General features: G+C 47.7%; 1 long non-coding RNA gene across 1 annotated transcript in view; it reads right to left on the bottom strand.

The window, feature by feature from the left end:
• Positions 1-3,796: 3,796 nt before the first annotated feature.
• Positions 3,797-16,022, bottom strand: part of LOC109290656 — a 15,949-nt gene continuing 3,723 nt past the window's right edge. Inside the window, exons 2-3 of the long non-coding RNA XR_002095645.1 lie at positions 10,031-10,041; positions 3,797-3,958 (exon numbers count right to left, since the gene is read on the bottom strand). This is a non-coding gene — a long non-coding RNA (uncharacterized LOC109290656). The remainder of the gene's footprint in view (positions 3,959-10,030; positions 10,042-16,022) is intronic.

Here is a 16,022-nt window from a genome sequence, read left to right as displayed (position 1 = left end):
ACACTGTAAGAACATGAGTGGGGTTCAGCTTTCTCTAAGTGACCCAAGCACATGCCCAACATGTTTGGATGAGAAGATCAAGTGAAAGATCCATTAGACAGCAAAGCAGCACAGGCCCACGTTCCTGTCGGCTGAAATCAAGGACACATTTTCAAGCTGTCAGTAGGTTAAGGAAACCTGATGCCGTCTGAAATGAGCTTCAGGCTGTGCACGCCAATGGAAGAGAAAATTGGCATTCTAGTATCCTTCAGACCCACTTTGTCCACTGCTGGGTTTCTGCAATAACTTGTTAACAAAATGCTTACCAGGGGCCACAAAAAAAGACCAGTCAGAGCTTCACGGAGCATATCCAATTATGCTCTAGACCAGTGGTCTCCAAAGTGGGGTGCGCACACCGCAGGGGGTGCGGTGCGCAAGATGATCCATTGGGGTGCAGGAAGAAAATATTAGAACTTCTATTTAGATGTATATTTCTATAAATATACATATATTGGGGGTGCATGCTCAAAAATTTTACTGATGGGGTGCATAAATATAAATATACATGTATTGGGGGTGCGTGCTCAAAATTTTTTTACTGATAGGGGTGCGCGATCAAAAAAGTTTGGAGACCACTGCTCTGGATCACATACTTCTTTCACAGGAGCTAACAGAATTGCCATGTAAAGTCTGTCTTTGCCATGTAAAGAATTTACTTTTGCTGCTCAGCCTCAGCTGAAGTCATTTTAGCCTGTGTCCCTACCCCCTCCCCACCTTTCTAAGCTACTGGTTACTAGCAAGCATGAGGCCTGACCCAAAGCCAATGAATTCAATACAAGTTTCTCATTCTCTCTGGCTTCACTTGTTTTCAGAACAGGCTCTTTGCCCACAACAAGTTATACTGCCAATAGCAGAGCACTGAGTAGGGATAAAAAGCAGCAGAACCAGGTGACCGCTTAAGAAATTAAGACCCTGTTTCAATCCAAGTGCATGTGAGATTGTAACCACCTTGTGCTCCTGAGAGGACCTTCTGCCTTAGGGATTCAAAAGGCTTTAAAAATGTGCATGAATGAAGCGGCACCATATTCCAGGAAGCAGGGAAGAAGTCTGTGCCTTGTGTTTTGTACAGCACATAAAGACACAAGGCTTATTCCTGCTTTCTGTGGTGTCAATGGGAATCTTCCCATGGACTCCAGTCAGAGCAGGACTGGAAGAAGATCATTCAGAAACCTCTGGCAGAGCCAAGACTAGAACCCAACCCCTTAGCTCCTTCACCACAAGGCCATCCTTCCTCAGAGAGCCAGGCAGAAAGTACATGGAGAAAAGCCTCAAGAGAGAACATTTTTGCAAAAAAAACCAAAACAAAACAAAAAATCCTCTGAATAATTATTATTATTAAGCTATAATATTTTGTGCATGTACACATTAAGGTCAACCCCACACATTCAGTATCATAGTCAGGCTCCCCAAAATCATAAGACAGGCATAAAATAAGTGTTGCATTGACTCTTCGTTTGGGTTTTTCAGCCTTTAGGGGTCTTGTTTTCCAGCACTTTTTCTGCAGCTGGGAGGGCTACAAACTTTTGTTTTATTTTATTTTTATTTATTTTTTTGGAAAACTGAGTTTCTCTCAATTACAAACATGATTTTAGGAGAAACACCAGACGAGATCACAACACTTGGCATCGCCATATTGCTTGGTATTCAAAGAATTTTGCAAGCCTCAGCTAACCAGTCCTCCCAACAAGGCAAAAATAAAGTAGTACTGTCTGGGGCAGAACTTTAAATGTAGGCAAGAACCCAATACAGGATCTGGGGCTAAACAAGTTCACTCAGGACCACAGTGGGAATGAGAACTGAGCGTAAAATCCAGGGATTCCTGGTGCCTGGTCTGTACTCCAACCAGACCTTTCTTAGGCTAACCAAAAGAAGGGTAATTTCAAATATCATACATCAAGTTCTATTCTTGCCAGAAGGGGGTTTAAAAGATGTAGACTCCACTGACCACTAGGGCTGTGCAAAACAGCACCGTTACGTTTCATTCTGTTGAAGCAGAAAGGCTGTTTCGCCACTGTTTCGGTTTCACTGGGGATGGGCAGTCAGGCCAGCTGGGCTGACTGCCCTTCCCCAGCACTAGATCGCCCAGCTGGGCTGCCTCCCCGACTCCCGTGCTTCATTGCACCAGGGGCGGAAGGCAGCCCCACGGCTGCCTCCCGCCCCCAGCACAATCAAGTGCAGGGGCCAGGGAAGCAGCTCCAGTGGGCTGCCTCCCGCCCCCGGCGTGATGAAGCACAGGGGTCAGGGAAGCAGCTCCGCCAGGCTGCCTCCCGCCCCCGGCACGATAAAGCACAGGGGTCGGGGAAGCAGCCCCACTGGGCTGCCTCCTGCCCCCTGCCAGATCTCTCACTGGAGATCCCCAGCCTACAGTCAAAATGTTTCGACTTCCGAAACATTTCGATCAGCCTCGTTTTGTTTCGAGGCTATTTCAACGGCCTTTGTTTCATTATGATTTTGTTGTTTCAACCTCGAAATTGGTTGAAACAGTGTCAGAACAAAACGGCCGGTAAAATTTCGTACAGCCCTACTGGCCACATCCCTTAATGTGACAGCTTGCACCTCTCTGCAGGTCCTGGGGAGTTACAGTACAAAGATGGCAGCTCATATTTCCACACCTGATGCACCCTGGAGAAGAGTTTAACAAAAGTATTTGTTTGGAGAAAGAAAAATTAAAAGCTAATGGATAAGAAATGCACACTTGGGATTCAGACAGCTCCTGTCATGGGGCTAGGGAAAGGTCTCCTTACATATAGGCATCTTTCTTTCCTTCCACTGCTAAATCCTAGTCTTGGACCGCTCTTCCTCCAAGGCTCTGTAGGGGCTGGAGGTGTTTGGATTGCTTTGAAATGTAAGTCTCCCCTCTGTTTGTTTTTGAAATGGTTAGAGAGGGAGGAGCAGGCATCCTCAGCTACCAAAGCTGAGCTTTCCCAAAACACAAGCTGCTGCTCTTTGTTTGCTTCTGCTTAATTAGCTGTGTAGCTAATTAGCGGTGGGTTCCCTTTGGCTTTCCTGAAACCAAAGCCACCGTCTCAGTGGAAGTCCACTAGAGAAGTTGTCAGAGCTGTGAATGGATCCCAGCTGGCCAGCTGCCCTTTCCCCCCCACCTCCCGCCCAGTGCAAGCACTAGCAACACTAATGTGGCCATGGAGATGTGTGGATCTCTTAATCTGCATTATACATCTGATTGCCTGGTCCAAACTGGCTCTGTCTTTGGTATGGGAGCACCCTTATTTACTTTAGTGACAGAACTCGTGGGTTCTCATCTAACATCAGTCCGACTTCCTGGGAGCACTTCCCATTGGTGGGGAAGTGAGGAAAATGCAAGAGAAAACATCAGCTGGCTGGAGCAAGATTGTATCAACTTGGGACTGCTTCCAGAGTATGCTGCTGTTGTGGTTTGCTTTTTACACAGGGTGAGCCCAGCCCATCTGTAACTGGCTCCTATAGGAGCCGGAGAAAGCCCCAGTCTCACACTTTGGGGAGCTGTCACTGCCAAAGGTGTTGTGGCCAAAATTCGGGTCTGGGTCTAGGTATAAGGATGATGGAAGACCCCTAAAAGAGGTGTCATGTGAAGATTTTGGGGCCTACTGCAGCGCCACCTAGGTACCATGTGCACATAGCCTATAAAGGGTGTGTGTTGGTAGAGCCCGGTGTGCGTGGTGTTGTGCAGGACCGAGAGCGTGCGTCTAAGGGTGTGTCTGCGGGTGGATGTGTGGCTGTGAGGTTTTGGGTGTGCGTGTCCGAAGGCACGCGTGTGTGGGTAGTGTGGTCAAGGGAGTGAAATTGATTGAGGCCCGTGCTGGAAATCGACTGGGGTGTGAGAGCATAGGGAGAGATGGACTGAAGGGGGAGATGGGCACCCCGTGGAGGCTGTGCTGTGTATACTCCAGAGGCTCGAAGGTCTCCCTGCGGTTGTTCCCCTCTGGATCCACTTCTACACCAGAATAAATAGAGTCGACTCCCCAGACTTTTCCTCCCTGGGTGTGTGTGCCTTTGACATAGAGTGGCCCTTTTACTTTATTAGTAAGCATTGCCTCAATCCCTCCCTCCTCCTTCTGCCCTTTTACTCAGTAAGCATCCTTGTTAGAAAGGCAGCGGGGTGGGAGGTAAGCTGTACTGGAGGAGGGATGGCTGGTGACCGATCAGACAGCGGTGGAGATAAATAAAATTACTCCTGCCCCTCTGCAATATGTTCCACTCCTTCCTCGCTGCTATAGTTAATTGATTAATGTTTGTTGATTAGTTGTGGTTAGTATTTAAGAGCGTAAACCTGTGATTACCTGCTGATGTTTTTACTTGTTAAATGTTGCTAGTTGTTGTTGTCTGTTAAGAAACTGTGCTATTGGTTTCATTGCTAATTGATTGTGTGTGGTAGTTAACCTAACTTCATCTAATTGCCTGGTAAATTGGGTAGTGATAGATATACCCTGGTTTACCAGCTAATTGTCTCAGGGCCAAGAAACACCTCCCTTTATGTGAGTGGACTGTAAAAGGTACAACCCATTGAGCGACCTCATTTAATTAGGCGCTTAATTAAGTCCCCGCATAACAAAGGAAGCACTTTAACCCTGCATCCTAGTGCTGTTCAGCACTGCGGAGATAGAGGAAGGACGCAGGCTGTGCCAAGCCCAGGGGGCCACTAAGATTGTTTTTCCCCTTTCCTGCTCCTCTCTGCCCTCCTCCCTGACATGTTTCTATCAGCAGGTCCCTAAAGAGAGGGGAGTTTATTTAATTCCCTACTGATGCCAGATCCTGTTGGTGCCAGAATGACGGATGGGCAGAACCTGTGACTGGCAGGAGGAGGGATGTTCTTTCCATTAGAGACGCAGGGAGACCGAGCCCACACAGCTCTCCCGGCCTCCAAGAGTTCCTCTGGCTGCAGCTCGCTCTCCTTCCCCTCTCCCCCCACTCAACCACCAGTCATGGCGCATGGTGGGGCGGCACTCTCGTCCAAGGAATGCAGGGCCCCTCATTGGCATCCCAGGATCCCGCAGCAATTCGCCACCTGTTATGGCAGTGTGAGGCTTTTTGGTGGTGTGCGGCTGGGCAAACAGCTTCTGGACCCAGGCCAGAAGCTGAGAAAGGCGCTGGAGACAGTTTGGCAGGCCTCACCTTCCAGAGCAAGTCCCAAAGTGCCAAACCACGCCTCTAGGAGCACTGCGACCAGGACATTTCCACAGGCAAAAGCTCCACCAGGCTCTACATGGATTTCAATCACTGGTACCTACCAAGCCTCACCGTGAAGCTGCCCATCCTTCCTCTGGTAGAGATGTGAGCAAGCTAGAACCCAGGGCCCTGCTCCCCCAGGACAGGCCCATCTACACACGCTTTGTGGAACAAGCTTATCCTACAGATGCTGTGGCAGAGCCACCAGCTAACACACCAGTTAAAGCGACGATTATGTTTACCAGCCTTCCCTTCACACCCAGCCTTCAGGCCATGCTTCCTTCTTATCTTGCTCTTTGGGCCTCCTGGAGCCAACCAGAAGCAGAAGTTTCCAAGCATTTGAGCAAGCCCATTCCTTGCTGCAGCACCCTAGAGCAGTGGACGCCAGCCTTTTTAAGTAGGGGATACCCTTGGCATTTAAAAGCAAACCAAGATCTACCATGCACTGCCACCATCACCCCCCACTCTCCCCCTGCCCAGCAGGTAAGTCTGTAGGGAGGGAAGGGGGGTGCAGATCATGGCAGAGGGAGAAAAAATTATTTGGGGGTGCGCCTCCCCAACAGGTAAGTCCCACCCAGCCAGGGCCCCACTCAACTTAACCCAGTTCCTGCCGCTACAGCATTGTCCCTCACCGCAGGGGCCTCGATCTAGCCCCCATCCCATCCCTCCCCCATGGACTGACCTTCTGGGCTGGAGCATGTGCGTGCATGCACGCGGGTACTCAGCGCCCCCCCCCAGCCTTGGATCACCTCCAAGAGGCTCCAAGATCTACCAGTGGATTAAGATCCACTGGTTGATGACCACTGCCCTAGAGGAACCCAAAATCCCTCCTCCAGAGACACTGCCAAGGGGCAGACAAAGCCCCTAAAGTGAACCACAACTCCAGACCCTTTGAGCCTCTACCAGAACAGCCAGGGATTTAACATGCAGGGAGAACTGCGCTGTCCAAACTTTAAGGGTAGCTCCCTGCACCAGTCCTTTGTTTGGCCCCACAAGCCACACTTTTCTGTCTGTTCCCATTGATCCATGTGTGCTACTGACATGTCCTTGCCACACTGCAACCTTCTCCAACAGCCAGACCCCCCCGTCTGCCCACAGCTCCTGCCCCAGCTGCAGCTTTGAAACAGGTGCATGTACCTCACACTCTCTCTGTACCTCAGCATCAGTAATTGGATTCCAGGGGGAGAAGCAGACCTGTGGGACCCCAGCAAGTACACCCTGGACAACAGCTTGCAACTGTCCCAGTTGATGCAGGGGACAGCAGCCATCAGCCACAAAGTATCCCAAGCCTAAGATCTTTACCTGCCCCGAGAGCAGTGTGGACCAAAGGGACAAGTACCACGCCCACCACACTCTCCATTTCCTATGCTGCCCCCCAAGTCTGTCCATCACGGTTCTTTCCATCAAAGCTCAGGGATATTCAAACAACTAAGCCCATGATACTGAAAGGGACATTCATACAATTTGGATCAAGGATCTAGACTCTGAACCTCCCAAACAGTTTACAGATATTTGAATCGCGGGTTTCACTTCAGACTGATCTGTCCAAAAAGACTTAGGAATATTCTTAAATTTTGTTTAAAAAAAATTATCTGACCAGCAAGACAAACACCTGGAGATTACTAACAGCTACAGCAACACATCTAAAAAGACAGGACTATTTAAAAATGTCTTAGTTTGTGTCTGCATGCATATGCAAGTTCCAGAAAGAAAGAGCATATAATAGTCATGAATGTACGTAGCTCTGTTTCCACACAATAAAAAGCCACAGGAAGGAGAAAGTCAAAAAGGTCCTCGGTAAGAATTGTATTAACAATCACACCATTACATCCAAAACTTCTCTTTTGCCTTGGTCTGTTGAAATAGGAAGAAGACAGCACTAGAGCAGAGGATTCACTCCCAAACAAGAGAAAGAGAAATCCTTATAAAGGTTATGATCTTCCCCAAACTGAACACCGGATTTCAGCTCAGAGGTGCTACTCTCCACTACATTTTACACAAGGAAGAAACATCATATGGTGCCCACTAACTTGGGATTTGCCATTCTTCATTTCTAGTTTCTGCAAACTGGACAACATCCTAATTCTTGCCATCACTCCCTTTTAGGGAGTTTGCTGACTTTTAGAGTCACCTGCGAAAGTGGTATAATACTAGGCACGAGAAAGACCTTTCTAACTGCATTCCCTGGGCACTCCTCAAAGCTTGCCAAGTTAAAATGCTAAAACACCCCATGCTTTTGCTACTATAATGAGATCAAGATAACCTTTGGCATCTCAAATGACGGAGGTCAAGTCAAAGTGTCCTTTGACCTCTCTCTATAACCTTGAGTCACACTGTGAGATTACACAGAAAGTATGGATCATTCGGCTCGAACCTGATGCAGGGGAAGACTCCAAGCTTTAATTACCCTTCAGCTGACATGTTCGATCTATTCCACTATAGGTGCTCCAAACAGACTGCCTTGACAGCTCCGTGTCTTGAAGAAGTTTCTCTTCAAGGATAAAGCCCCTTGTAGAACAGATCTCCACTTTAGTATCATTAAAGTAAAGCAAGCATATCACCAGACTGACTCATTAATGTTCAAGTCACTGAATCTTTCTGGGATACAATTAAGGAAATAGTTTCTTGGAACTTTTTCCCTCCATAGGCTAAGATTTTCCATGAAGAAGAAAAGGGCAGGATCTGAGCACTGACTCCCACCTAGCAAACAAACTACTACACTCCGTAACAGTCCCAGCAAGAGGCCTGATGTTGATGAATAGCAGGTGCCAGCAAGGAAAGTCAGCACTGAGCTCACCTACTCTTCTGTCAGCCATACCCAGAGCACAGAACGTAAGCCAAGTCATTAGTAAGCTTTCCACAATGAAGAGGATTCATTTCGGGACTTTTTGTGGAAGCCAAAAGAAGTCGAAGTAGCAATAAAGGCTCAATGCTTATCTGGAAAAAGCTGATAAATGGAGAGGTGCATTCAAAGAGGTTTCAGGCACCTTGCAGAAGGTCTGGGATGCTGGAAGCTATAGGGGTAAAGGGGCAGGGAACGGATCAGACTGGAAACACCCTGCTGGATAACCCCCCTAAACATAAAACAAAATGTTGGAGTTAAAAAATAAGCAAGCTGCCGATTAGGCTTGACCCTAGTTTCAGTTATGCTGAGCGAATCTGGAATAATTTTACTACAAATCAGTGGATTCATTCTGGAATCAGGCTGATGAAGTGGAGATTAGGGATGTATTGTCAAGGTCCCATCCCAGTTTATCAAAATTGGCTCATCAGCCATGGCACAGGAGTTCAGGGCTGCTTTGGCATGAGAAATAAAGTATTTTTTTAGTAGTAACACATCACCAACTTCTGGAACCAACTTCCAAGAGAAGTGGTGCTGGCTCCTACCCTGGGGGTCTTTAAGAGGAGGCTAGACGAACACCTTGCTGGGGTCGTTTGACCCCAGTACTCCTTTCCTGCCATGGCAGGGGGTCAGACTCGATGAGCTACTCAGGTCCCTTCTGACCCTAGAAACTATGAAACTATCACTGGTGTGTCTGGTGCTTCACAGAAAAGTAAGATGGCAAGATCCACTCCCCAATGAGGTTATAATCTAAATTAAAGACCTTACACAACAAGTGGAGAGAACAGGTCAGGGCGTGGGAGAAGGTGCAACAAACCGAAAACAAGGGAAAGGAAAGACTCTTCTTTGGATGGCACAAGCTTTCAGAGAAAGTACGTCATGTCATATGTTTAGCTATCTATTTTGGGCCAAAATAGCAGCAGGCAGCACTGAAGAAGAAGGGAGTGGTGGGGAGAAAATCAACTGCTAGAGCTAACATTCATTGTGCAATTTAAAGGAGGCATGAAGGTGCCAGTAATGTTAGGTAGAAAAAATTATTTAGCTACTTAGTCCAATTCTGAAAAACTTAGAAGGGATCATGCAGGATAAATTGTTGTACTCTTTACAGACAGAGAGACAAGGTCAGGGACAGTATTGCCTTCTCAACAGTAGCCCTAGTCAGCTACAAGTCAGAGGCTCAATGACAGGAATAAGAGGCTCATTGCATTGCCATGCAGATGCCTGCTACAGCTGTAGTAAAGATGCTGGACGAACAGCCAAGATCCAAACTCCTCACACACAGGAGCCAGTGAATGCCCATCACATCCAGTCATCATAACCTTGATGGTATTTGAGTGGGTAACCTGGAGATTAAAGATTCAGCTTGGAGATGATTAATTATCAGGTGTCTCAGAGACACTGACTTTTATTTTTTTGTCTCCACAATTAAAACAGCAAAGCAGATCAAACATTTTTCAGAGCACATTCTTTTTAAGCAAATGGTGCCCTCTCCTGGGCAGTGGGAGCAGGACGAGCCAAGCAAAATTCTTGGAGGTGAGAAAAATGACCAGGCAGCAAAAATCAGAGGTGGGTGAGCTCGAGCTCCTCTTTCCAGACTCGGAGAGTATTTGGATCGGATTCATCCGAAGTAGGGTCCAGTGTTTGGATCCAAACGTATGGCACATCTTTTGAGACAGGAGCAGCAAATCCAATAAACCTCTTGCCTACTTTGCTGTGACAGGGACTCCCCAGGCATTAAGATGGACAGTTCAGTAGAGAATGGGGACTTGTCCCCATTTCATGAAATCCCTCTTTCATCCTCCCTGTCTGAGACATTTCCAAGGTACCTACTACTTTGGACCAGACATAGGTAAGAAGTATCTCGTGACCATCTGATGAAGTGAGCTTCAGCTCACAAAAGCTTGTGATCCAAACATGAGGGGAAGAGGGACCAAAGTGTGTGTATACTCTCCCCCTCTCTCGTTACTCTGTAAGGTACACGTCTACACTGACTTCTACTTGACTTCAAACTAACATGGCTAACTACATCTCTAAGTAGTAGGTAAGCCAACAACGTGGTCCAAACACTCCTAAGTCACTGATTATCAGGGCAACATTGAATTTCAGCCCTGAGAAAATGAATACTGTACGACATGCTACACCCAAGGTGGTGGAGAGCGGGGAGGAAGAGGCTTCGGGCAGAAGATCCCTGGCTCCTCCACACCCATCTAGTGACAACAAAGGACACGAGGTAGACAGGGCCCAGCCGGAGGCACCTCACCAACAATCAGCCCCTGTGTATTTGTTTGCAGAGAACAGGCCCCTTCAGCACATGCTGAAGTGTATCAGCCTCTCTTTATTACTGATCTATGATGGCTTAGAGCCTGAGGGGGAAGCATCACAAGCACAGACCTTTCTATTTGTTCAGAGTGGAAGAGAAGGGATTATCTGATTAGGGGACAAAGCAAGTGTCCCATAAGTTCAAGCCGTGTTCAGGCCCAAAGTGAAAACAAGCTGGGCTACTGGTGCAGTGATGGGGTAAGATAAAGGGAAGGGAGGCTCATTTCAGAAAAGAAATGAAGGGTAAATTGTTCTTTTCTTTCCTGTTCGTGTCAGCCGATGATGAATTAGGAATCCTTATTCCAACTGCACGCCGATCGCTGGAAAGCATCTCTCCATCAAGCCCATATGCTGGATGTTTGGCTCCATCGAGGGCCAGCGGGCTGTCTTACCTAGCAGGAGCTCAGTGCAACCCCCAGTTCCTTTTACTTTTAGTTACAGAGGAAGCCAAGAGGGGTGCAGGCCATCAGCTGCCAGGTGGGTTGGGAAAGTTCCCCACCACCATCAGGGCAGACAAACTGAAAGAGAAGGAAGAGGCAAGCACTCTTTGAAGAGGTAATTCAGCTTGTAACAAATGGACCTTTCCATGATGGAGGAGCAGAGACCAGCAAAGACTTGATTCTTGCTTACAGCAATACACAATTTTAGGAGTTTAAAGAGGCCTGAGAGTGGCTGGAAAAATAACGTATGACCCCAGTGTAACGGGGCTTTAGTGTAAATGCAGCTAAGACCCCAAAAGCACAAACACAGCATGGCAGATTCAGCAGACAGGGATTCCACCTAAGCAGATGGATACCAAGGCAGGATGAGGTAAATCAGCCAGCAGCTACTCCTCATGTGGATCAGCAGTGTGATCATGCATCCTATGGACTATCTAACTTCCTATTTATTCTGGTCAACAGGACGTGGGCTCACATAATCCACTGTGAGGGCAGGTCTCGCATGACTAAAATGCCTAGGTACAAAGACTTTCATCACTGAAAGGAAGTCTCCATTCAACTTGCTCACCTCTTCCTACCCTCCATACCTGGGATGTATTGCTGCCATTTCTGAACTGCACATAACCCCACCAGGCTCTAAGCATCCTCAAAGCCCCTCCAGTGTTCATTAGGAATCAAGGATAGACCGTGTTGCACAAAGTCAGGCTCTTCCATGCCTGCTGATGCCTTTTGGAAGAAGCCAGAGCGTATCTTCATTAGGTGTGCCTATCTTGTAGACTGCTTGTGTGTCCTATACTTTCATGGCTCCTTGTCCAGGGTCTCTCTGTATTCTGTCTACATGGGAGGGAGGCAGGCAAGACAATGGTCCGGTCTTCCACTCCCTCTCTCTGCCAGTGGAGAACTGCTTCCTACAGACGGTGCCAAGCCCTTCGTCAAGCCAAGGCTGAAATACTTCAGGGAAAAGCATTCTTCAGCTCCCCTTGCCAGCCTCCTCCACACTCTAAACTGCCCTGCTATCAAGTCTTTTCTTCATCCCTCATGCTATTCTGCTCTGAACCAGAAAGCAATTCTCCCCACTCAGTGCTCACATGGCCAAGAGAGACTTGTACCAGCTACAGAGAACTTACAACTCAACATGCATCATATGTTACCGATCCTCTGCAGCAGGACACAGAGGCACTAGCTCTACCCGAAACAGAGGCAAGCAGAGCGCTGGGGTAGGGGGCTCAGGAGGTTGTCTGTGGTGGGCATGTTCCCCTCAGTGCTGCCATGGTCTCTCCACTTTTACTGGCTTGCTTGGGACGCTCAAGGAGCAAATATTCATCTCACCCCCCAGCCGTGTATAGGGAAGGCGAAGTGCAGGATTTGGGCTGCTGCCAATACAGCCATGTTCGTGGAGGTAAGGAAAAAGGGGAAGGCTTCCTACCTCTATACCGGCAAAGGAGCTGGTTCCCTGGCTCTGTAACCCTCAGAGAGGCATTTTGCAAGAGCAACACTAACCCTTAGATATTCAAAGGCCAAGTTATTTCCTCCCTGTTCATTAGAGAGAAGAGCCTCCTGCTGAAAGACCCTTTCTCAAAGCTGGTTGCAATGATGGCTGGTGAAAGAGGCCTCTTACCCTGAACTAATCCCTGGATGCAAATGAGCATTAGTCCAGTGCTTCCCAGGACTCTCGGCTGCTGGGGAAGAGGGGAGACATTGGCTTTTGCCTGGCTGATACTCATGCTGAAAGGCGAGTCGTTTCCAGTCTATGGGAGCCATTCTGGCAAGCCTACATTAGAGAGGGTGATGACACTAAGTTACACAGGTGACTAAATTTCACCTGTAAGAAAAGGGGCAGAAGACGTTTTAATGTTGGGTATGCCAAGGAAAAGCACCTTCTCTTGGTTAACCCCTGACCCCTAGGCATTCCCACACACAGGGACCTATGGCCTTTGCTCTAGGTAGAGTAGCCACCCCACGGTCTCCCTGGCAAGTCACCTAAGCTTCCAGTCTGCTGGATGCTGCTAAGCAGGGCTGTGCATTGTAAGTAATTGACCTTTATGCAAGTGCATTTTGAAGATGTGTTTTCCCTCTGGTGGCATTATCAGCACCTCCCCTTCCCAGGTGCCCCCTTCTTGACGAGGCCTCAATTAACTTATGGCCTCAGGCTATAAATCAAGTCAATAAAAGAGTCTGTAAAATAAACACAAACGGGCCTTCCCCTTTCCATTCAGATGTAGCGAAGTGGCAAAGCCCCTTTTTCTAGGCACCGTTTAGAGACCTCGTGCTTCACTGGCCTCACAAGAGGGAATTCAAGGTGCTCAGATATGAATACCAGTGACCAGGTCACTGGGGTGCTGGTGGCTTGGAGGAGTGTGCCCCATGGCTCAGAGGTCATCCCAAGGTCACTCTGCTGTCTGTGTAGAGGAAGCAGCTCTGATTTACAGTTCACAAGAGACTGCAAAAAACTCCAAAAATCAAGCCACATACAGGATTTTAGAGATGAGTATTAAATAGGCAATACTATTTTATTATTAACCCCAGCCTTCCAGCATATAAAGGCATGAATGCAACCCAAGCATCACACTGCATTTTACCTTAAGTGAGAAAAACAGTTCTCTAGTTAGAGCCAAATTTTGCTGTCAGGGATGCCTTCCAGGCCAGCCAGGTGTCAGTGACACTAGAAAGTTTAGTTTCACATTTATATATAACCTTGGGAGGAAGAATGAGGTTATAAAAACCCGTTGTTTATTTTAAAATAGTACCTCAAAACACTTGCCGAAATTAGGCAGCCATTATACCAAGCCCCATACAACCGCAGACGGACCCTACCATGAAAACCTTAGTCTAAACAGGAAACTCAACTGGCAGAACAAAGGCACAGAGAGATGGAGCAGTTTGTCCGAGAGTAGTGATAAAGACCTGGCTCCAAACCCAGTTGTCCATCCCAGCAAACAATTGTGCCAAACGCCAGTGTCTCCACCCAGCACCTCTGCTCCAAGCAGCTGCTCTGGGGATGCAATGAAGATCATTTTCCTATTAAGTGGAAGTTTTGGCTTGTTTGCTGCGCAATACATCTAGAGCAGTGCACAATACAAAGTGAGGCTGGTATTAGAGAAGGGGCTTTAGAACTACCTGTTGCCCCTGAACGAAGCTGCTGTCATGCAGTCTTTAACTGAAGATGTGTTAAACAAATCTGGAGACCACGAGGATCCAATTCATCTGCAGGTCATTCTGGTCTTATGGCCTTGTGATTCTTTTGAGTGACTTCTAATTTACACACCAGCTTGAGAAAAGGAACAGACTCCACGGGACTAACCGGCCGAGTCTATACATTGCCCTGCGGCGACGTAGCAACACACTACGTTGCCATACAGTGCACTATGGTGACACGGCAATCACCTGTGTCTACATGTGATCACTAGCTGTGCCACTGTAACAACACGCTCCCTAGGTATAGCGTGCCGCTACAGTGATAGCAGTGAAATCACACGGTGCAGTAACCACCTTGTACTGCACCATCCAAAAAGAAGTACTAAAGCATGGCACCATAGCAATGTCAGCATATGGCAATGTGTAGATGCACCCACTGAGTACAAATAAATTACTTCTCTCTCCTAGATGCCACACTACAGATGATCAATGTTGCTGTGGTTGCATTGGCCTCATGATTAAGCCAAGATTAAGAGAAGTATTCTCCAAATTCAAACTTGGCACCTGTAGTGCTTTCTCTTAGGCTCTCCTCTGTTTGCCATGTCTCTGGAATGTCCTTATGTCAAATATTTTCTTACTTAGCAATGACCAGCTAGTTCCCTTCCAGATAGAGATCATATATCCTGTTAAAATGCCCATTGCAAAGGCAGGCAGGGGCTATTTCAGGTCCCACCTGATGGGAAATACAAAACACTTCGCTGATATAGACAAAGCAGTCACAGCAAGACTACCATGAGCAGCAGCCAGCTAGTGACCTGAGGCAACAGCTATGGACTCCTTTACCCTTCAGCTGTTGCAAGTGGCTATAGGCAACTTCCCCTACATCCTCCACTGCCTTGGTCATGGATCAAGGGGAAAGGACGGAAAACGAAGGAGCACAGTTCTCCAGGAATGGACATATTCCCTTAGCCCATTCCCAATGGGAAAACAAGATTCCCTGAGGAGCATCCAACAAGTTAAAATGCTCTCTGGCCTCTTGTGCCTGTTTGGAGCATCCCCAAGACCTAGAAATGCCAATAGGCTGGAATCTAAGATCCCAGAATGCTTACGGCCCACAATCTGGCACCCATTAATGCCAAAATACCTGGCAGTTGTTAGTACTGTAGTAAAACTGCAATTTGTCTGCTCCATCTTTCCCCATCACCTCATTCACCTTTGCATCCAAGCACCAGGGATTTGCTTGTTTCTTTCATAACATAGCAACCGCCATCTGCAACAGCATTACCAAAAAACATTTTCTTCTGTGCCAGTTCTGCCACCTCCCATCATGAGAATCTAATTATTCTCATCTCCCGCCACACCCCTGCCCTTTTCTGAAACCTTTGCAAGTCCCATGTGGGCAATTAATTTGAATCAATAGACTCCGGCGCTTATTGCCCCAGAGTTCGTTACTCCCAGGCACTCTGTTTGAATGTGCACCCAGGACCACAGCACACTGAGCCAGGTCAGAGCAGCCCCTGCTGGCAGAGGACTCATGGGGTCCAACCCAGCTGAACATGCTGCAGAGGGGCTGGCTGGGGCAGCTTTAGTGTGGGACTAGCCAGCAGGCAGCCCCCATGCTAAGGCACCCTCATGTCCCAGCCAGCCAGGTTGGCATCTGTACATGTGCTGCTGTGAATGAAAAACTCCGCAGTAGGGTAACACTTGTATTTACAAGCACTGTCTTGCTGCAGAGTGTATTCATTCCCTGCTGTCTAATAGTATGAAGCATGTGTAGATGCTGAGACATTGCTGTGGAGCTACTCCACAGTAAATGTCTTGTGTAGACACACCCTGCTTCCAAACTATATCTAGTGCTTCAGCCCTGTTCCCCTCCTGCCTTACTGCAGATGACTTGCCACTCCTTATCTCCCCCTGGCCCCACCATCTCTCCAGCCTTTCCTTGGAAGTGAAGCAAGGAAAAAGTCATGAGGAACAAAGGGTCTTCTGAACTTCAAAACTGCAAAAAAGCTCCAGCCCCGTGAAAGAGCCTCCAGCTGCAACAGTTAAATGGCTTTTTTTTTTTTTTTTTTTTTTTTTTTTTT

The sequence above is a fragment of the Gavialis gangeticus genome, unplaced genomic scaffold, assembly GCF_001723915.1.
Source record: "Gavialis gangeticus isolate Ggan-Ray unplaced genomic scaffold, GavGan_comp1, whole genome shotgun sequence".
NCBI lineage: Eukaryota > Metazoa > Chordata > Crocodylia > Gavialidae > Gavialis > Gavialis gangeticus.
Note: the sequence above shows the minus strand (reverse complement) of the source record. Positions and strands in the feature narration are given on the sequence as shown.